Consider the following 22,069-nt stretch of genomic DNA (forward strand, 5'->3'; position numbering starts at 1 on the left):
ACCCTACAGCCAATAAAGAAATAAAAATGTAAAAATTAAAGCCCCAGGAAAAAAAATCTCCAAACAGACAAAAATTTACTAGAAAATTTTGCCATTTAAAAAAAGAGACACAATAACTTCTAGAAAATACAAAACTGACCAGTTCCCAGTTCATTTATAAAGCCAATATTATGCTGATACTAAAAGCCTAAAAGGACATTACAGGAAACTGTCGGTCATTATCTTTCAAGAACTTAGTCACAGAAATCCTTGACAAAATGTTAGGAAATGAATTCATCAATATATTAAAAAAAAAAACCTCATAACCAAATTGATTTCTTTTCAACTATACAAGTCTTCAACATTTGACATCAATTAATGTGTTCAACCGTATCGACAAGTGAAAGAAGGAAAGTCATATCATCTTACCAATTGACACAAAAAAGCATTTTCTCCCATTCATGATAAAAACTCTCAAAAAGTTAGGAACAGAAGGATTATTTCAACTTGATAAAGAGCTTTCCAACGCGGTTCAGTCAGACCCTTTTATAAGATACTATCTTCATTAGTGACTGCCTGTATATAAAGTTCTCTTTCTCCTTAGATAATTCATAAAGAAGCCTTGCTCAAACACAACCTCCTCTAGGAAGCCTTTCACGACCAGCACACCCTTATTTACTACCCAGTTCTACGTTAAAAAATTATTTGCATTACGAAATAAAACCATGTAAAACGTATTATTGTTCATTGTGATTAAATGTGGTGTTAACTTTGTTCCATCAATAACAACAGAAGATTCTTAAGGGCAGGAATTTAGGGCATAGTTTCTGTATTATCCACTGGGCCTCCTATGGAAATAAACAAATTGTAGATTTTGAGCAAATACAACTAAAAATATGGGAAGAGAGTGAATTGAGTAAGAGTGAGAAAAAAGAAAGTAAATGAGCACTTGTCTGCAAGAAAATGTATGTTCTATATTAAATGTTTAACATTAGGTAAATAAAAGAATCTCCACAGCTTAATTTACTGCATATGTAAAATAAAGAGAAATATATGTGTTCTGGTTATGGTAAGAGCTATTGGGCTGAATTAGGAATGAGATGGCTCAAACAGAAGAATATGTGAGCTGGCCTGGGAAGCCTCTTCTAGGCTTCAGGGAGGTAAGCATGAGGTGACCACAGGCACCACTGCCAGACTCAAAAGTGTAGGACTGAGGTGGGGTGAATAGATGCAGGGATTTAGGGTGGAGGACTTCCTCAGTGAATGTGACTATGAAGTAAAGACAACAGAAGCCAAGGTGGAGAGACAAGTCCATAGGTGGTGTATGATTCAGAATTCTACAGAGAAATAGAACCAATAGAATGGATGGATGGATGGATGGATGGATGGATGGATGGATGGATGGATGGAAGGATGGATGGATGGATAGATAAATAGAAAGATAGATAGATAGATGATAGAGATAGATAGATAGATAGATAGATAGATAGATAGATAGATAGATAGACAGACAGACAGACAGATAGATAGATAGATAGATAGATAGATAGATAGATAGATAGATAGAGATTGATAGATAATAGATGATGGAGATGGAGATATATAATAGACTAGATAGGTATATTCGATAGATGGATAGAAACATAATATATATATTAATACGGATAGATAAAAATTGGGAAAATTGGGAGAATTTATTATGGGGATTAGGTCACAAAATTATGGAAGCCTGGAAGTCCCATGAAAACCAGAAACATGGGGGTGTAATTCAGTCCAAGTCCGAAGGTCTGAGAACAAGAGGAGCCAAGTGGAACTCCCTGTCTGAGGCTGATGACCTGAGAGCTAGGGGGATGTTTGGTGCAAGTTCCAGAGTCTAATGGCCTGAGAATGGGGTCTCCAGGGTCCGAAGGCAGGAGGTGGATGTCCCAACTCAAGAAGAGAAAGAGAGAATTCACCCTTCCTCCACATTTTTGTTCTCTTCCGGACCTCAAAGTACCCACCCATGTTAGTGAGGGCAGATCTTTACTCATTCTACCAATTTGAATGTTCATCTCTTTCAAAAACACCTTCACAAACACACTTAGAAACAATGTTTTACCAGCTCTCAGGGCATCTTTTAACCCAGTCAGATTGATACATAAAGTCACCCATCAAAGTCAGGAAGCTCCAGAAAAGATGTGCAAGAGACTGAAGTTAAAAAAAGGGCAGCACTTGGAAGGTATCCACAGGAGGCAAGAAGAAATCACTGTACACCTGGTTCTGGCTGAGTCAGGGAAGGTTTTCCAGAGGAATTGGGGAAGTGTGGGTCAGTACACTTCAGTGCAAGTGGCAAAGACCGTACTCAAAGTAGTATAAGTGAAACAAGGAATTCATTGACTCTTTTAAGTGAAAAGACTGGGGCACAGTTTAAGACTTTTATGAAGTGGAATTAATCTCATTTTTCTCTCTTTCTCTCCCTGCATCACTTGTTTTGACACTGTCTCTGCTTCTTCTTCTCTTCCTAGCTTTGGTTACTTCTACTATAAGCAGCATTTCTCCATAAGGCTGAGGGAGGATAGGGCTGGCCAGGCTGTAAGCAACTTCAAGCTGCTGTCATCCCAGATTGGAGCCTATTGTAGAAAGCAAACTCCTTCTATCCAGAGGTCCATATTCAGATTCAGAAAAGAACTCTGATTATCCCAGCTTAGAGCACACATCCATTCCTAGATGAAACTGAGACTAGAGAGAGACAGTGTTAATCAGAAGAGGACCAAGCCTAGGTGTTAAGCCCAGTAGAAAAAGTGAAATCCTGTTATGAGCAGACCTATCAGAAGGACATGAAGTACAGAAGCTACAATTTTCCAAAGCATTTTGTTTTTATTTAAAGGAAGAGGAAAAGTCCTCTGAGCAAAAACAAAACAAAACAGCAACAACAACAAAAAACAGTTGACCCTTGAACAACATGGGTTTGAACTCTGCGGCTTCACTTATAAGCAAGTTTTCTTTCACCTCTGCCACCCCTAAGACAGCAAGTACAAGCCCTCCTCTTCCTCCTCCTCCTCAGCTCCCTCAACCTGAAGATGGTGAGGATGAAGAATTTTATGATGATCCACTTCCACTTAATGAATAGTAAATATATTTTATCTTCCTTACAATTTTTCTTAATAACATGTTTCTTTCTCTAGCTTACTTTTTTGTAAAAGTATGGCATATAATACACATGACATGCAAAGTATGTGTTAATGGACTTTTCTTTATCACTAAGGCTTCCGGCAAATGTAGGTCAACTTTACTATAAGTAGCGAAGTTTGGGGGAGTCAAAAGTTACATGTGAATATTTAACTGCATGGAAGTCAGCACTCCTGACTCCCATGTTGTTCAAGAGTCAACTACAGTCTACTCTCTAAGTACATACTTAAAAATACAGTATACTAGAAAATTAATACATTACTGCTTGAGCTGCCAACCCTCAGGAAGTGAAATAAATCTCCTAAGGAACTCCAGCTCTGATAGTGGCTCCCTTACTGCTAAAGCATACTCAGCTTTTGGATTCCAGGAAATGCACTTGTGACTCAGGTCTCCTGACCTTGTTTAGGTCTTCCCTTCTTCACTTCCTTTGCCCAGCCTCATGAGTTGGTATGCCCCAGGCTTCCATGCCATACCCTCTTGCTGGAAAGCCTCCATCACTTTGTGGTTTCCATTTCCACCTCCTACAACATGAATTTGGAAATGATTAATTTTCTTATATGCAAATGCTACACAGTATCTCTGGCGATTCTTTCCAGAGACATTTCAAATCCAGGTGTCCAATACCAAATTCACTACATTTCCCTTTAAAAGCTGATCCTTATTCACATCTTCTATGTCTTGGTTAATGGCACCCATGGTACAAACACAAATTTTGAAACTGTTCTAGACTCCTCCTTCCCCTTTCATCCCCAAATACTAATTACCAAGAAAAATTCAGTTTATCTCCTAAATCTTTCTTAAATCTTTTTACTTTTCTCCAACTTCATGATTACTTTGGTAGTCAAGCCCCTCAAACTCATTTTGTATTACTGACAGCCATTATTTGTTGAAAGTTTACTATTTGCTAAGCTGGCACCAAGCACTTTATATAGGTTTTCTCAAGTAATCTCTAAACCAATGCCAGACATTATGTTTGTGCGAGGCAAGAAATGGCCCTTCTTGCTTGCTTCTCTGTTCACTCTCTTGCTCCTTCTGCCTTGCAGCAGGAGATGCTAATGTGATTTAGACAGTGGTACTCACAGAGCAACAGCCTTGCTCTTTAACAATCATATGTAAATGTTTGGGGCCTCTTTAACAACAGTGAAGGGGGAGCTGCTGTTGGGGTTTTGTGGGCAAAGACCTGTAATTGAAACTCCTAAAACACTCAAAATCATCTCAGATAATAAAGAATTGCCTTAAACAAAATGATAATTGCATCTCTATTGGAAAACCACTAAGCGAGGATATTGATTAAACTGTATTCCCAAGCCAGCTCACTCATCATATGCTTAAAATAAACAAACTTGTGTGTAGTCCTCTCTTTCACTCTTTCTGGGTATGTGTTTCTCTCCTTGTATATAAACGCAAGCATTCAGGTCATCACTATGGATCCATTCATTCATTCATTCATTTATTCAGTGACTAACTTGAGCAACTGCTGCATGCGAAGTACTCTGCTAATGCTGGGTAATGAGCAACACTGACAATTTCTCCCATGTGAAGCCTAGAGTGTAATTGGAGAGAGAGAGAGAAAAATAAAACAACGAATAATCACACAAATGGAACTACAACTGACATAAAAGCAATGGAAGGAAGGTACATGGAACTCAGAGCAAAAAGTGAAGGAATTGGAACTCTCTATCTGGACTGGGCAGTAAGCAAGGGCATTCTCATAAAAGTGTTAGTCTAGTTGAGATACGAAGTCCAGCTTGGAGTGAACTAGGTAGAGATCTGCTGAGGGTGGGGTAAAGAGGGAGGAGAGATTTTCAGAAAGCATAACAAGAAATACAGTTATCCAGTGATAAGGGAGAGCACTTTGGATTCCGGGACCTGAAGGAGGGCCTTGTGCCTGGCACAAAGGCTCCAACAAGGTGTGCTGAACTGGTGAAGCTGGAAAGACAGGTAGGGCCCAAGGCATGCGTGGATTTGCAGATCATGCTGAGATCGTGGAGTCATAATTCAAGGGTTATGAGAAGCTAATTAAATCTTTCAAAAGGGTTGATGGGGTCACATGTGTATTTTGATATAGGTGGATTTGAATAAGGCAAGAATGGGCACAGTAGAGCAGACAGCCTGCAATTCTATTGACCCTGTGAGCAGAGTGGGTGTTTTGGTCACACTCACCAAAGGTGGTGGCAGAATATATGAAAGAAAAAAAAATAGAAGACTCTGGGGATAACTTAGAAAGGATAAGTAAAAGGCCTCTTTCAGGCCTGAGATGAAATCTAGTGCTTAGACTCTGATTTCCAGAATTCCTAATGAGACTATCAGACCGGATATTAAACATGATAACTATTTTTCTATGTTATTAACCTGTCCTTCACCCTTGACAGTATCTTTTTATTAAAAGAGGTCTCTCATTTACGAGAGTTGCATATATGTAAAAATATTAGTAATAAATGAAGTCAAATTTAACCTAATTCTGTCTTAACCCAAAGCCTAGACTCCTTGAAACAGGGCCTTGCATGTATCTTCATGCAACGGCCATTTAACGGAGATTCTTGCCTCAAGTTCTACCGTCTAATTTTGTGATTCACGAATAGCATACCTCAGACCTGCAGCATCAGCATCACCTGGGAATTTGTTAGAAATGCAAATTTTCCCATCCCTTCTCAGTCCTACAGAATCAGAAACGCCAGCATTGGACTCAGCAATTGGTGTTTTAACAAGACCTCCAGGTGAATCTGATGCATGCTGAAGTTTGAGAACCAATGATTTAACTCATTTTCCACACTCCTTCTGTGAAAAACACTTTGAAGTTTCTTCAGCCAAGAGTCATGCATAGTCAATGACCTCTGAAAAACAGATTCCCTCCCTAGATTTTACTCAGCTCTCTCAAGGGTAATAATAGTCAGAGAGGTTAGTAACTTAACAATTCTCTTTTTCACTGTTATATTCCGAGCTCCTAGGACAGCTTCTGGAACGATGAAGGTACTCAATATTTGCTGGTCGAATAAACATGATGCATGTCTCTTTTGAATATAATTTTTCTTCACTTTCCTTGCCTAGTCTTCCAATTTATTTTCAGCTGAGCCTATTTTCTCACAATTCTTGTAAGAGTAAATCACTGGTACCAAAAGGAGGATAAACATCACAGTTCCCGTTGCTCACTACTCACCCTTCTCCTGACACTCCCTCCTTAGGGGGAAAGAGTCACTGTTGTAAAAGTGAGCTATTCCCTGTGCATTTTTTAAAACCTCATCATTTCCCCCAGCAAAATGTCAAGAGCTATTTGGCTGGGAACCCATAACTAGGTAGGTAATAAAATAAGCCTAGATTTGAAATCATGTCTTAGGACTAAAGGACTCTGAGGAATTTTAAATAAATGATTTATCTAAATGAGTGATTGTATTAATTGCTATATCTAGAATTTAGCTTATCTTTAAATACGCCCTGGTGAATTCAGTGATCTGGCTCCTCCCCACGGTGCCTGTGGCCATCAGGATGTCATTCAGACAGGATGAAATGTTCACCCCAAGGCTAAGTGAGAAACATTATCTCAGCAAAGCTGCATTCTAGCCTGGAAACATACAGGCAGAGAAGAAATTAAGAATGGGAGCTGGAGGGGCAATAAACATATGACATTATCGCTAAGAAAATCCATTTAGATATTTAAGTTACACACTCTAGCGTCACGCTGTTTAAATGGACCTATTGATCTTTCAGTTTCAATAAAATTGCTCTCATTTTGATTATACTGTTTAACCTTGAAGAATTTAAGGAAACATCTTAGTTCAAGAACTTTCCTTTCTCCAGACATATTACATTTTATTCCTTTCCTACTTTCCAGCTCTCTCTCTTATTCTCTCTCCTCTTCCTTCCTTCTCCACAACCCTAAAGCTTAAGGTATTATTGAAGGCATCCTGAGCATCTGCCACAATATATAAATACAAAGGTAAAGAACACACAGTATTCACCACAATCTAGCTCTGTAATTTCAGCCAATTCTTCAACTTTCTCACAAATACAATGGGGATAATAATAATATTTTATGATATATATGCTATGATTATTATGAAGATTAAATTAACTAATATGTATAAAAGTTTTAGGAATAATTTAGAGCAAGTAATAAGCTCTATGTAAATGTTAGTTGTTATTTTAAGTGACATTATTGAAATATACCAGGGTGCTCATTTATTAAATATACCAAAGTATTTTTCTTTTCTCTTTTTAGACAGAGTCTTGCACTGTCACCCAGCTGGAGTGCAATGGCACCATCTAGGCTCACTGCAACCTCCGCCTCCCAGGTACAAGCAATTCTCCTGCCTCAGCCTCCCGAGTAGTTGGGATTATAGGCACCCACCACCATGCCTAGCTAATTTTTTTTGATGTGTATATTTTTAGTAGAGACAGGGTTTCACTATGTTGGTCAGGCTGGTCTCAAACTCCTGACCTCGTGATCCACCCACCTTGGCCTCCCAAAGTGCTGAGATTACAGGTGTGAGCCATCACGCCTGGCCTATTGAGTTATTTTAATAGGCTAAGGTCTGTGCTAAGCACATGGGATGAGGGGATAGTGTGTGTGTGTGTGTGTGTGTGTGTGTTGCTTTTGTTGTTGTTGTCATACTCCTTGGTTCCAGGAGGGGCTGAGCCGTATACAATTCACTTGGGACCTTTCATATATTTACAATCACTGGAGCTAGAGTCTTCTTCAGGCTTCTTCCCTCATCCGCACAGTACCTGAGCCAAAACAGCTGGGATGTCAGGAGCTACTCAGGCACCTCTCTTCCCATGAAACCTCTCTGCGTAGCTAGTTTGAGCTTCCTCATATCCTGGAGATCCTTGGGTAATTGTACTACTTACACAGTGAATGTCTTCTTCCAAAGCCAGCATTTTAAGGAAAAAAGACAGAAGTTGACAATTCTCTTAAAGATTAGGCCCAGAACTCAGAAGGATCCCTTCCACTGAAGTCATTGTTTGAAGCAATTGCAAGTCAAACCAGCTTCAAGAACCTGGAAGAATAAGGTCCACCTTTTGACTGGGGAATGTGCTTTTGTAATTACCCAGTGGGTAATTTGAAGACCTGCCCGCTACACAAAGTCCATTCACCGAGACCATGGCATTGCAGTAGAGAAAGTTTAATTGATGAGAGTCTGGTCCATGCAATAGAACTAGAGTTAACACTAAAATTATTCTCCCAGGCTTGGAGTTTAGAGGGTGCTTTTGTTTGTTTGTTTTTGATGGAGTCTCACTCTGTAGCCCAGGCTGGAGTCAGTGGTGCAATCTTGGCTCACTGCAACCTCTGCCTCCTGGGTTCAAGCGATTCTCTTGCATCACCCTCCAGAGTAGCTGGGACTACAGGCATGCACCACCACTCCCAGTTAATTTTTATATTTTTAGTGGAGACGGAGCTTCACCGATACTGGCCAGGCTAGTCTCGAACTCCTCACCTTGTGATCTTCCCTCCTCGGCGTCCCAAAGTGCTTAGAGTTTTTATAGACAATGTGGTGGCAGGGATCTAGGAAATGGGTGCTATGGATTGACTGAGGATGAAATCATAGGGGTGTAGAAAACTATCCTGGTGTAGAGTTGACTCCACCTCTGGGTGGGACCGCAGGACCAGCTGAGCCATGATTCATGAGTCTGGGTGAGATTCAATTGAAATAATCTCAAGAAAAAAAAAAGATCTTAGTTTCTACAATAGTGATGTTATCTACAGGGTCAATTGGGAAAGTCACAAGTCTTATGACCTCCAGCCACATGACTCCTGAGTAGTAAGGGTTCATAGGAACTGACTACCTTTTAGCAGAGTGCAGGCCCCTCTCATATTCCTAATCCATGGCCTTTCTTTAGTCTTACAAAGGTGGTTTTCAGTCCCTGAGAAAAATGTGGGTTAGTTTTAGAAAAGGACTACTATCATTCCTGCTTTCACGTTAAACTATAAACCAAATTCTCCAATTGCCAGCTTGGCCTATACCCAGGAATGACCAAGAACAGCTTCCAGGCAAGAAGCAAAATGAAGTCAGCTGTGTCAGATTTCTCTTACTGTCACAATTTTGAAAAAGCAGTTTCACTTTCAGGGAAGTACAGAATTGATGGTGACCATTTTACAGATAAGCTTTCCAAGTGATGACTTACTATCCTCATACTACAGAAGACGATGTTGAAGTTTAATAGAAACCTGCCCCAAATCAAGCCATAAACTAGCAGGATTGAGATACAAGTCTAAGTGTGACCCCAAAACTTTATGGTGATATTTCTTTCCTGGGATATGACGAAAGAATGAGAAAAGTCTTGGGCTGAGATCTGATCCCAGCACCACGCCTATTTTGCTGTGTGATGTTGGGTGAGTCTCATCCCACCTCTGGACCTCACTCTTCTCTTCTGTATTGTGAGGGTGTTAGGCTCAGTGATGCTACAGGCAGTCTCAGCTCTAAAATTCTGCAGGTCTGAAAATCTTTGCTTTGCCCCTTTGGCTATTGATTAATAGACTGTCTCCTTCATTCATAGAGGAGCCTCAGCATGTCAGCTCCATGCCCATGTGGGTTATGAGCCTCTGTGATTCTCCTTCAAGGAGGACTTGCTGCTGAGATTTTCAGGGGTGCTTCCAGACACTTCAGGGTCTGCCTCAGCTTCAGAGAGCTGCTTAGACCAAGGTTCTGCACTTCTAGGGTGGCCCATATTCAAGGGCCAATTGAGGCATGAGTGTAAAGACCTGGACATTTCAGCTTAACAGAGGGATAGTTCTGATGGCTATTTTAACTTTAGAACTCACCAGGGAGATAACTGGGGTTGTCATTAGGTCTCACACCTCAGCTTTTGTCTCTACCAAATCCTACTTCCTTCTCTTCCTTCCCGAGGGTACTCCCTAATAAATATCCTGAAAGGAAACCTCATCTCTGAGCCTGCTTCCCAAAAAACACAACTAAGATCAACTTAGCTGATCACGAAGATCAACCCCCTCAGTTTTGTCAATCTGGCTTTTTTAATGATTATTGATGGAAATATGGAAAAACACGTATTTTATAGTATCCCTAATTTTATGTATGGAAAAAAAACAGCCTTAGAGATGAGAAAGAGATTTCTCCTGTAATCAAGCAAGAAATGACAAAACCAGGTTCAAATTATGTACACCTAACTGCAAGACCCATGATCACCGCCGTATTCACAGAGAATAGCTGAAATTTTCCAAGGGAGTTTTAATGTAATATAATTTGGGTTTCTGCAGGAACTAAATAAAATTTTATATTTACATACTTCTAAGTATTTAGATTGGAATGGCTTTTCAAATCAGAGGAAGTTCTTTTATACTCCAGGTGTCTGAAAGTTTTCCGCAGAAAATGTAAAAAACATAATTCATATGTGGAACCCATTGTTTATATTTTCCAACCAATTCTATATGTATTTCCACTGTTTTTCCTCTTTATGATTTCTTATGTACATAAGGAACCAATACATATGTTAATCAACTATTATCTAGTATTCCTTATTGGAGGAAAATGGTTTAGATCAGTGCTTCTCAAACATGACAACACTTTTTAATCTCCTAGGAAGCTTTTCAAAAACGCAAATTCCAGAATTCTCTTCTCCTAAGCCAAATAAATCAGGATCTTTGGGGAAGACACATAGGCATTTTATGTTTTGAAATCTCCCCAGAAAACTCTGAAGTAGTCAGGATTAGAAATAATGGGTTTTGTTGTTGCTACGGAATATACATTAGATTAGCATCTTTTAAAGCTGCATAATAACTTATATTAAGACTGTGACATTGATCTGCCTACTCATTCATTCCTTTTTTTTTTTTTTTAACGGAATTTTGCTGTTGTTACCCAGACTGGAGTGCAATGGCACAATCTTGGCTCACCACAACCTCCGCCTTCTGAGTTCAAGCAATTCTCCTGCCTCAGCCTCCTGAGTAGCTGGGACTACAGGCACGCACCACCATGCCCAGCTAATTTTTGTGTTTTTAGTAGAGACGGGGTTTCACCTTGTTGACCAAGATGGACTCCATCTCTTGACCTCCTGATCCACCCGCCTCAGCCTTTCAAAGTGCTGGGATTATAGTCATGAGGCACTGCGACCGGTCCATAGCCCGGCCCATTCATTCCTTTTAAAAGTTTTTATGCCTGAAACAAACATTTCCTGAGTACCTACTATGTGCCAAGCCTTTAGCTAAGGCTTGGGAATTCAGCAACGAAAAATGCAGCCTTTCGTTTTGAGGAGTGGAGTTTATAGTTGGAGTGAACCAGGTAAGAGACATGTAAAAAAGCAATTTGACTTCAGTAAATGATAAGTTCATGCAATGCATTAAAGAGGCCCAAGAATGGTAAGTTTTCTAACTCATAATACTGGCTTCGAGAGAGCATTATGCAGGTTATACTTGAAATTACCTAATAGAAAGCATAGGAATTATTTATGGAGACTGAATGAGTCGGGGAGGTGTTTTAGGCAAAGGGAACAGATTCAGAGGACAAAATACTGTGGTTTTTGAGGCAAGTAGGGCCAATTCAAGTACTTGAGAGACTGCCAAGTTCTGAGATCATATCATGCAAATCAAAAGCAAAGTATTAGTTTATCATTCTTGACAATTTAGATCTACAGTTGCCACAGAATTGTAGAAACAAGATATCTGCTGCCCTATTTGAATTCTAGTGTTTATTAAAATGTTTACATGGGGGTGTAGTAAAAAAAAGTTTAAATGAAATCAAATGCTAGGCAGCGGCACCCATTTTGAATGAGGTTTCTACGTCAAGGATGATGTTAAGGCTTTACATATATTATCTCACTCAACAATCCTGCAAGGAAAGCATTCTCATCCCTACTCTTCTTTATGGGAGATAAATGAGGCTCAGAGAAGATAAAGTACTTAAACAAGGTCGTATCTCTTAGGAGTGATCACAATAAGAATCCAAAAAAGTAAAAAGTAGAAGTGACTCTATTTTTTCTATCCTCAGTCTTATTTTTACAATGATGAGCTTAGAGTTCTGAAAAATGCTAAATCAAAATAAATGTAAAACAAAAGGTTACTCAATGGTGTCTTTCAATGAAGATATAAATGACTGTTATATGTTTATTGTGATCATTGTCACAAATAATACAAATAAAATACATCGGATTATCTGAATATAGTTGTGCACAATAGATGGTAGCTATTGTTGTTTTTAATATCCACGTGTTGTAAGTGTTACTAACTTGTAATCATATTTTATAGAAAATTTTAGGTTAGGTGGTGCTTTCAAGAAAATTACCTTTTGTTACATTGCACCACCTCTAGAAAACAGGTTATCCTTATTTACAAATAAAGAATCAAAAATACCTACTGCTTAAGTAAGTTTCAAAAACAATGGAATCAGTAGATAAAAGGATGAAATTCAAAATAGTATCATGGCTCTTTCTTACAACTATAATTCATCGATTTTTATGAAGCCAACCCTCCTACCAGTAGAGAAGTCATGTACCACAAATACACAGGCATGCACATATGTGCACACAACTGTTTCAAGCCTTCAGGGGATTACCAAGAAATATAGGATTTAAGGAGTCAAAATCTCACCAAAAAAGGGAAATGTGCCGATGTGACCCTAATGTTTCATCTGACCTTTCCCCTCCAGGCATTTGCTGGTTGCCAAACCGCATAGGACTAGAATCTAAAAAGCCAAACTGAAACTTCCACAAAGAAGTCCAAAATCCAAACAAAATTTTTGACAATTACATGGGATTGGAGAGATAAAACTTAGAATTCGAGGTTCCCAAGGAAACAGGGGTACCAGAAAAGGGGGAGGAACATAGCAGGTGAGCTCAATACACGGTGCCATGATTCCCTTAGGGCATTTGAGAAGATGAAATAGTAAGCTAGCTTTGGAGAGCCTCAAAGTGTGTTCGCAGAGAAATATGGGTCCCAATAAGAAGAGGTCTTATGTAAGCTCAAAGTTTGAGTGTTTGGAAGAGTTCACATTGGGAGTAGGTGCAAACCAGAAAGAGAACATGATTAAAATATAGAAACTCAATTTTTTTACAACTGGATTCCAGAGAGCAGCGTTGGGATCTGCCCCTTCTCTAGCTGTCTAGCAAAAATTAAATCAAATGAAGTCATTTTTGAAGGCATAGAACATTATCCAGCACCTCTACATCTTGTCTGTATTCAAAAACTAGGACTCAATTATAAATTACCATTCCAGAACTGAAACAGTGCCAATAGTAAAGAAAAAAGGAAAGAGAAAGTGGAAATACACTCACAGATGATTCAGATATTGAAGTTACCAGAAATGGATTCTAAAATTGCTATGACTTATATGTTCAAGAAAGTAGATAACAAGATATAACATTTTACAGTAAAGGGAAAAGCAATAAAAAAAGAAGCAAATAGCAATTAAAGAACCCATGGCTTCTGCTTCAGACCAAATTGGCATAAAAAGGATCAGATCTGACCTCCCACTGGAAAAAAATTTTGAAATGAGTCGATATATGAAAAAATATATTTTCAAGATATTGGAGATCAACATATGAAGAATAGTAATCCCTAAGAGTTATGAGTGGAAACAATGGAAGCTCTACAATTGTCCATATTACCTCTTTGAGAGAGATTCCAGGCTGTGACTCAGGAAAGGGAAACTCAGGAGTCTGGGAGACTAGAGTTAAAAGTCTAGGGAGACCAAGTAGATTGAGTTTTTGCACCAGGAAAGGTAGAGCTGCACACAGACCGAATTATGAATAGGACTCTGGGTATGTGCAGATGACACCTACCTTGAGTATTCAACAACATATTAACTAACATATACATGTGAGAAAACTACCCAAAGTGTCTGGGAAGGAATAATATGAAAGAATTAGAAAGAAGGTTACTTGGAGTTTACACAAGGGCAGGGAATAGTGTCTGGTCCCACTCAACAGACTGGAAAATCTGTTATCACTTGCACAAGACTGGTGACACAGAACACTTGCATACAACCCTACATGAAGTAGGCTTATTACTTACAGATACGCAGCAAGGGACAACAGAAGCCTAGAAATCGTGACAAACCTGTCTTCCAAGCTTCAGGAAAGCTCCCCAGGGCAGATGGAATCTCATGCATATGTGCCCCACTTGCACTTAGGCTGAGAAGCCCTGGAAAGCGGCTCACTGTGAATTCTATACTCCAGGGATTATATGGCTTGCTGGGCTAAAGTGCTGTAGGACATTCTGTTCTAGAAAGAACTTGGAGCAGCCCCTGGTCTGTTCTAGCCAATTCCACCGTAGGTCAGGATGTTACAGTCCCAGTACGTTCTAGTTATTCTTGAGAACTACAGGCAAGAAAGGGGGAGATGACAGACTTGGCCCAAGACACCTGGAGAACTGTCCTGCATTGGATAGAATACTCAGAAGAAACTTGTCAAAGTTGTGAGAAAGAATTCACCCTAGCCTAAAGGTTGCAAGCAACCTATGTGTCAATCAAGACATGAATGGATCAACAAACTGTCACATATCCCTATAATAAAATAATGCTCAGCAGCAAAATGCAATTAACTATTGATTATGCAATAACAAAATAACCATGCTGAGTGAAAGAAGCCAGTCAAAAAAGAGCACAGACTAATTATATGTATAATTATCTATTGTTTAAAAATAAAAAAATAAAATAAAATTCAAATTAGCTACCATTCCCATATGCAAATATTATTGCAACTCTTTGTAAGCTTTTGCATATACCAAAAGACAATTTACCAGTTAAATACCAGATTATTTTTTATTTGTCAAAACAGCTCTTCAAAAAACTGATTGCACAGAAACCAATAACATGTAATGTTAGATTATTACAATTACTGATACAGTTTTTTATTAAGATTTCAAAAGTCCCTCTGAATCAAAAAAAGAAGCATATAATTGCAATATTAATTGCATGTTAATTAATTTGATACAATCTGACTACAAAAACATGGATTTGTGTTGTATTATTATATGGAATAAGAGCATATCAAAGACAGGTAATTAAAATTTACATTGATGTGATGTCTGTGCTAAGCTTAGGGAAGCAGTACAAGCTTATAATTAAAAAAAACAATTATATGTATGGCTATATATGTATAGATTTATGATTTTTGTGTACATATGTAAAGCACAATAATCATAAATCTGGTGTTAGGGGAAAACTCAGGCTTTACATGCACATAATGTAGAAAGATGAGATGTGTCAGGAAACAGTGAACTTTTATAGAAACCTTAAAAGTCATAAAAGTGCTTTCTGAGGAAATCAGTTGCTTTACGGAAGGGCATGATGGTCAGAACTTTGGTAATTAAAGGGTAGAAAACATGAAGAATTTAATACACATTTTATAACCCTATTTTTATTTTTGCGATGTTTGCTAGCAATCATGTTTCAATGTAGCCAAAGAGCTTCTGAATCACAATTTATACCCAAGTCAACAGATTTATATTACCTCCAGTTGTAACTAGAAAATTATAAGCATTAAATATGTTCTAGTTCTCTAAAAATTAGTAACACTATGTGTTTTTCTGTGTTTCCTTACTCCAAAAATAAAATTCACTATAAAAAGAAGAAAAGTCTTCCCACCCCACCATCATAAACAACATCTTAGCATAAAAGTTAAATGACATGGCTGGGTACAGTGGCTCAAGCCTGTAATCCTAGCACTTTGAGAGGCCAAGGCAGGCAGATTACGAGGTCAAGAGATCGAGATCATCCTGGCCAACATGGTGAAACCCCGTCTCTATTAAAAATACAAAACTTAGCTGGGCATGGTGGTGTGCACCTGTAGTCCCAGATACTAGGGAGGCTGAGACAGGAGAATTGCTTGAACCTGGGAGGTGGAGGTTGCAGTGAGCCAAGATCGTGCCACTGCACTCCAGCCTGAATGACAGAGTGAGTTGCTGTCTCAAAAAAAAAAAAAAAGAAAATTAAGTGAGGCAACATATCCTGAACACATTTATGATCTTAAAATGCTATATGATTATGTAAATGCAATTAATAATCTATATCTCTTTCCATAGCTAGAAATAGAATATTTCAGAGCAGGAGAAATTTAAGAAATTGCCTTGTCAAATGCAGACATTTGACAAGCCAGGCCATCAGTGCCTTGCTTGGGGAATTTACCTATCAAAGACTCCAGAGCCTCTTTGTGGCAGAGACAAGTCCAAACTCTCAGCCCATAATATGACCTTATGTGTTGTCTCTCCACCAACTCCAGCTTCCGGTTCTGATTTATAAGTGAATTTCATCATAGATTATCTGCAGATATTTACAACCACACGGAGCTCAGGTCCTCAGTCCTGAGCACGTGCCGCTCAGCTGCTTGCTGTGACTCCTCTCCTTGCACTTTGCAAGCAAGGTCATTTTGTTCACAGGCTGAGTGCACAAATCCTTGTACAGATCAGGGGTTTTAAATTCGACAAACAGGTGTGTCTAATGCTGAACATTTCGGAATTCATTAAATGTTGCTGTTTTAGTAATGAAACCATTAATTGAAGTAAATAAATTTACCCATTTCCCATGTAATCCAAGGTGATACGGTATAATTAGAACTTCACTTCATTGCTTGGAAATGGTATCAATTAATTTACATGCCAGGTAATTTGTTCAGTCTATTTAAGAATTTTTCCTTATAATTCCATTATTACCTTTGTTCAATAATGTTTAAAACATAATGCAATTAAATAATAACTAAAACTACTGCAAATCATGTTTAGTGAGTACAGTGATTGATCATAATTGTTTTTTTTCATTCAGTGCAATAATTTTTTTTTTTTTTGGAGAGGGAGACTCAATCGGTCTCCCAGGCTGGAGTGCAGTGTAGGGATCTCAGCTCACTGTAACATCCGCCTCCTGGTTCCAGAGATTCTCCTGCCTCAGCCTCCCAAGTAGCTGGGATTACAGGCTGCATCACCATGCCTGGTTAATTTTTAAAAAATATTTTCAGTAGAGACAGGGTTTCACCATGTTGGCCAGGAGGTCTCAGCCTCCTAAAGGGCTAGGATTACAGATAAGAGCCAATGAACCCTGCCCAGTGCAATAATTAAATACACAATCTGTGTTGTATGTCAGGTGGACTAGCATGACCTTTTTTAGAGGCTATCTTTGATTTTCAAAATTAAAAAAAAATCCCTTAAGCATTGACAATAAGGGTGGCAACCTTCTTCTCCCTACTTACCAGCACATAAGCCCACCCAGTGCTTCCCTGTTTCTATTCCCATCACCTCCTCTTCATTCTGTTTTAACCACCTCCACCTTATCCTTCTCTTCTCTCCCTCACTTATCTACTTGTTCCTCAGATGAGTAGGTCCCCCTCTCTGTTCTCCCTCAGCCCTGTTCTCCTTCTGACATAGTACTCCTCATCCTACATAAGAATAATTTCTCTCCCGCACATCAACAAGTAGCCACTGTACTCAGGTTCTGTATTGGCTAGCTTGACCAACACGGCCTGTGACCTCACAGGACTTCGTGTAGAAACAAGCAGGGGACTTGAGTCATCAATCATATTTTAATCATCAGAAGCATGCAAAATACTATAAGCTAGAAATACAGGGCAGTACCAAACAAAATGACTGCTATATTTTTTCAGTATCCTGATCATATCTACAATGGAAGCAAATACACGAAAAACGCAAAATGTATTTTGGACATAAAAAAGACACAAAAATATTGTTCAGACAACTGAACACACAAATGAATATTATCCTATTGTCTCTCCCCTAAGCCCATGTGGAAAATCGAAACAGAATTTTACTTCTCTGCTTACCCTAAAATTCCACAACTTTCTCAGACTGTCTCTGAAGTTGATGAACTTTGGTTCTCATTTAAGAGCTACGTAAATATATCTTTCATGGGGTGTGAGGTTCTTGCCTTTCCCAAGACTGTGCCTTTCCTGATTATCTTCAAGACAATATGCACTCTGTCTTGAAGATGAGCAGGAAAAGTTTCTCAGAGCCATCTAAGATAACCATCATTTCTCCGTTGCCAAGGAAACCTTTTTCCAATCTGTTCATGCCTGGATACAAGGACCAACACCCTACTAAGTAACTGTGGCCCCTAGGAGTGCTGTGCAATACAGATCAGTGTCTGCCAAGTGTGTATCCAAACGATTTGGAGATCATTTAAAAGTGCAGTTGCATTCAGCCGGTCTAGGGTGGAGTCTGAGATTTTGCATTTCTAACGAAGTCCCAGCTGATGTCGATGCTGCAGGTCTGAGGACCACATTTTGAGTAGCAAGGATGAAGGGACCAAAGAGATTAATCTGCATGAAAAAATTTTTATATTTATTGATGTCATATTATCTAACAAATCAGGGCCAAATCTAAAGATGCCTGCAACTGTGACTCAATAAAAACGCATATATTTTTGAGCAGGACCTTCAGAAGTTCTAAAAAATTATTCTACTACAAAGTTTCACAATACCCTCCTACTTTGGGTCTTGTTTCTAACTCCATAGCTGCATATGTGACTAAAGAACTCATGGGGGCGTTATCAAGAGAGAAGTCTGACCTCTGTCCCAGGTTAGCCCCTAAGGTCTTGTCACAGTTTTTTCATGAGAGCTCTCAGTACCCTATGGTTGTGGTATCCCCCATAAGAGCATGTTCTGTGTTAGGATCGAGTTTCCTTCTGCATCCTCTACCAGGATCATCATGAAAGTACTCCCTAAATTCATCATCAGTGAATCTGATAAATACAAATGGCTAGAAAGATTGCAAACTACCTGGGTAAAAAGAGAGGTCTAAAGTTTCAGGGGAAGGGGATTATCTCACCTTTCTCTTTACCTGTGAGATAGAAAAATGGCCTTTTGTATCCTTTTTTTTCTCAGTTCAAGTACGTGGCTATTGCTTTGCAGTCTCTATACTTGTTAAACAGAGATACCTATTAGAATTTTTCATCCTCCTTCAAAGTGTTATGAGGAACAGAGATAATGGCCTAGAACGTCCTTTGAAATGCTGAAAATCTTGAAGCAATGTAAGAGAGCTCTTTAAGTCATAGTTTATAAACAAGAAAACAACAACATAGCAGGCGGCCAGCATACTGAAAACAATAAAAGTTAGTTTCCCCAGAAAAAGGCCCTACACAGTTTTTTTCCTTCAAGGAATATGTATAATTTTTATTGTACTTTGGAATATCCTAGTCCCAAACTTTTTAAAAGCAGCTTTACTTAAGAACGTTTAGCTTTATGAGAACCCAGAACAGCACAAACATGGTTTCTTTCATTTTGCAGAGGATGGTCGGCAGAGAGCATTGAAATTACTGCTCCATGCTATAACATCCCCGTTCCTAGGAAAGCCGAGGTCTGCCTTCCAATGTCCAATTCTAGCTTAATAGGAAAGTTACATCACTGTTGACAGTCTTGTCCTTTCTTAATAAATCTTAGGAGTTATTCCATAAGGAATATTCATTTTCCTTCAGACAGAAAGTGACCATTAAGATGCACCAGTAAAGAATCCATGGCTTTTAGTGTCTGGTCCTATTTCTTCTAGTTCAAGAATTTTAAGAAAAAATATTGCAATAAAAGGTACACTTTTATTAGCAATAAAGCAGGTACATTTCTTGCTTCCCCCAAAAAAGTGTTATTCTAAAAACTTTCAAATAGCCAGAATTTATATTTTGTTAAAGTTAGATTTTAAATAAGCTTAATTACAAAGAGAAAAGATTTACTGACAGACAATATCCCTATATATGGAAACATGTTTCAAGCTGTCCACTGACACCAGTTGAGGGTGGTGAGAGAGTGGAGAGTGCTCAACGCCAAAGGTGGAGCTGGGCCATCAACAGGCAGGAAGAACTATGATGACTGAAAACAGCAACAGAGGTGGTCCACAGCAAGGTCTGGCCTTACCATCCACCAATAAATAAACGTGCCACTAAGAAAAGGTGACCTTCTCTGTGTCTGAGGGTTACTGACTATCCATGCTATTTTTTTCTGTCACTTATTAATACCTGTTTGCATAGAGAGATGCTTATATTTTATGCAATCAGGAATAGAAAGCAGTTTCCTTTACAAATATTACAAGAGAAGTTTGATAAGAATGGAGAGGCATGAAGTCAACATTTATTGAGTACCTATCATGTGCTGGAATCTGAGCTAAGATGCTTTTATATGTTTTCCTAACTAAATAATTATATTTCCTACCATTTAAAGATGTATGATACTGAGAAGTTAATTAACTTGCTCCAGATGAGACAGCTGCCAAATATGAAAAACAGTCCCAATCTTTTCTTGCAATGTTCAAGTCACATCACACTATGTTTTCTCACACATACAGTAGACTAGCACTTTCCAGTCACAAGTTTTGGAACTGCTCTACATCTGTGCTGCTCAAAATGGCAGCCACTAGTCTCATATGACTATTGAACCTTTGAGATTTGGCTACTGTAAGTGAGAAACTGAATTTTACACTTAATTTCATTTTAGTTAATTAAAAAAAAAATTTCTCTTACCCAGGCTGGAGTGCAGTGCTGTGATTACATCTCACTGCAACCTTAAACTCCTGGGTTCAAGTGATTTTCTGCTTCAGTTTCCCAAGTGGTTGGGACTATAGGCTTGCACCACCAGACTCCACTCTTTTTCCTTTTATGATTTTTGTAGAGATAAAGTCTTGCTATGTTGACCAGGCAGCTCTTGAACTCTTCACCTCAAGTGGTCCTACTGCTTAGCCTCCCAAAGTGCAAAGATTACAGGCATAAGCTGCTGTACCCACCCTAATTTAAGCAAACACATGTGACCACTATATGAGATAACAGATGTCTAGCTATAATTGTTTCTAATGAGAATTGTAAGGGTTCTTTCAACTCTTATTTTTCTCCCGAGTCTCACATCACTGTTTCTCCCTAACTCTTGTTTGTCTCTCGAAATGCAATCCTTAGAAACCAGCACAAATAGTGGAATAAAGACATCTGAAAAGTACATCTTCCATGAAAGTCATGAGAAAAATAGCAAAAATTGTGCAGATAACCATTTTCAGAACTCTAGAAATTAACTAACAGGTTATAGAATTGCAAGGAGCACTTATTCACTAAAACAGCTGAATCTCAGTAAGAAAGTGAGCTTTACGATATTTTAACTTGCCTATTTTCATCTATACCTCTCCAGCTCCACAGTAGCCTGGAAAACAATAGCCTGCAACTATGGTGAAAACCAGCAGCCTGGCAGTCATCAGAGGAGGTAAAGGGGTGTTAAATCTCCTTCAATTATTCGTTCTCAGAGAATCGTCTTTATTTTACCTGCATGATAGTTTGCTTCAAGACCCTCTTGCAAGGCTCTCTTTATTTGACCTAACTCAGATCTCTAAAAACCTTTATCAAGGCTATTTGTTGAAAACAATAAGAGAACTTTTTTTAAAAAAACTTTGCAGCTGCCTGTGGCAGTAGATAATAGCAAGGGCAAAAAATAAGTTAGCTGAAAAAAGCTTAAAGGAAATATCTGGGGAATGAGATGTTCATAGGAGTTTTAAATGCTTTGATGCAGTCCTGGAAATCTAAAAAATCCCTGATACTGAAAGGTTAACTTACTTATTTCAAATGAGAACACTGGTAAATGTTAAGACCAGTCCCAATCTCCTATCTTGATGTTAAAATCACATCACACTATGGTCCTCACATACATGCTAAACCAGCACCAACCAACAGGGTGATGTGCATGCTCAGTAATGTACTCAGTAGTGTACAGTAACATACTAAGAAAACACTGAGAAGGGCCTAAATTCTAAACTTGAGCTGACCTTGAGGCTGGGTGCAAACATGAAGTGAAGGAAAATCAGAGTTGTCAACTGCCAGTCAGAATGTTGAAGTCATGCTTTAACATGCACACAGAGCACCTTGACAAATACTGAGATAATTATTAGTTCCATGTCTTTAAGAGTATCTGTACAATTATTAGTAGGCAACTAAACAAAGAAAGCATGGACTACAGTGAACACACATGACAAAGACCACAGACTTTATAGAAGTCATTCAAAAAGCCAAAAAAA

The 22,069-nt window shown here is 38.7% G+C and overlaps 1 long non-coding RNA gene across 1 annotated transcript; it reads left to right on the plus strand.

Annotated features, from left to right (window-relative positions):
- Window positions 1-5,002: 5,002 nt before the first annotated feature.
- Window positions 5,003-21,264, plus strand: LOC128932511 (uncharacterized). The gene is made up of 3 exons (XR_008482419.1): window positions 5,003-5,088; window positions 7,364-7,436; window positions 21,193-21,264. It is a non-coding gene; the product is annotated as an uncharacterized LOC128932511 (long non-coding RNA).
- Window positions 21,265-22,069: the final 805 nt, after the last annotated feature.

The sequence above is a fragment of the Callithrix jacchus genome, chromosome 6, assembly GCF_049354715.1.
Source record: "Callithrix jacchus isolate 240 chromosome 6, calJac240_pri, whole genome shotgun sequence".
Lineage (NCBI taxonomy): Eukaryota > Metazoa > Chordata > Mammalia > Primates > Cebidae > Callithrix > Callithrix jacchus.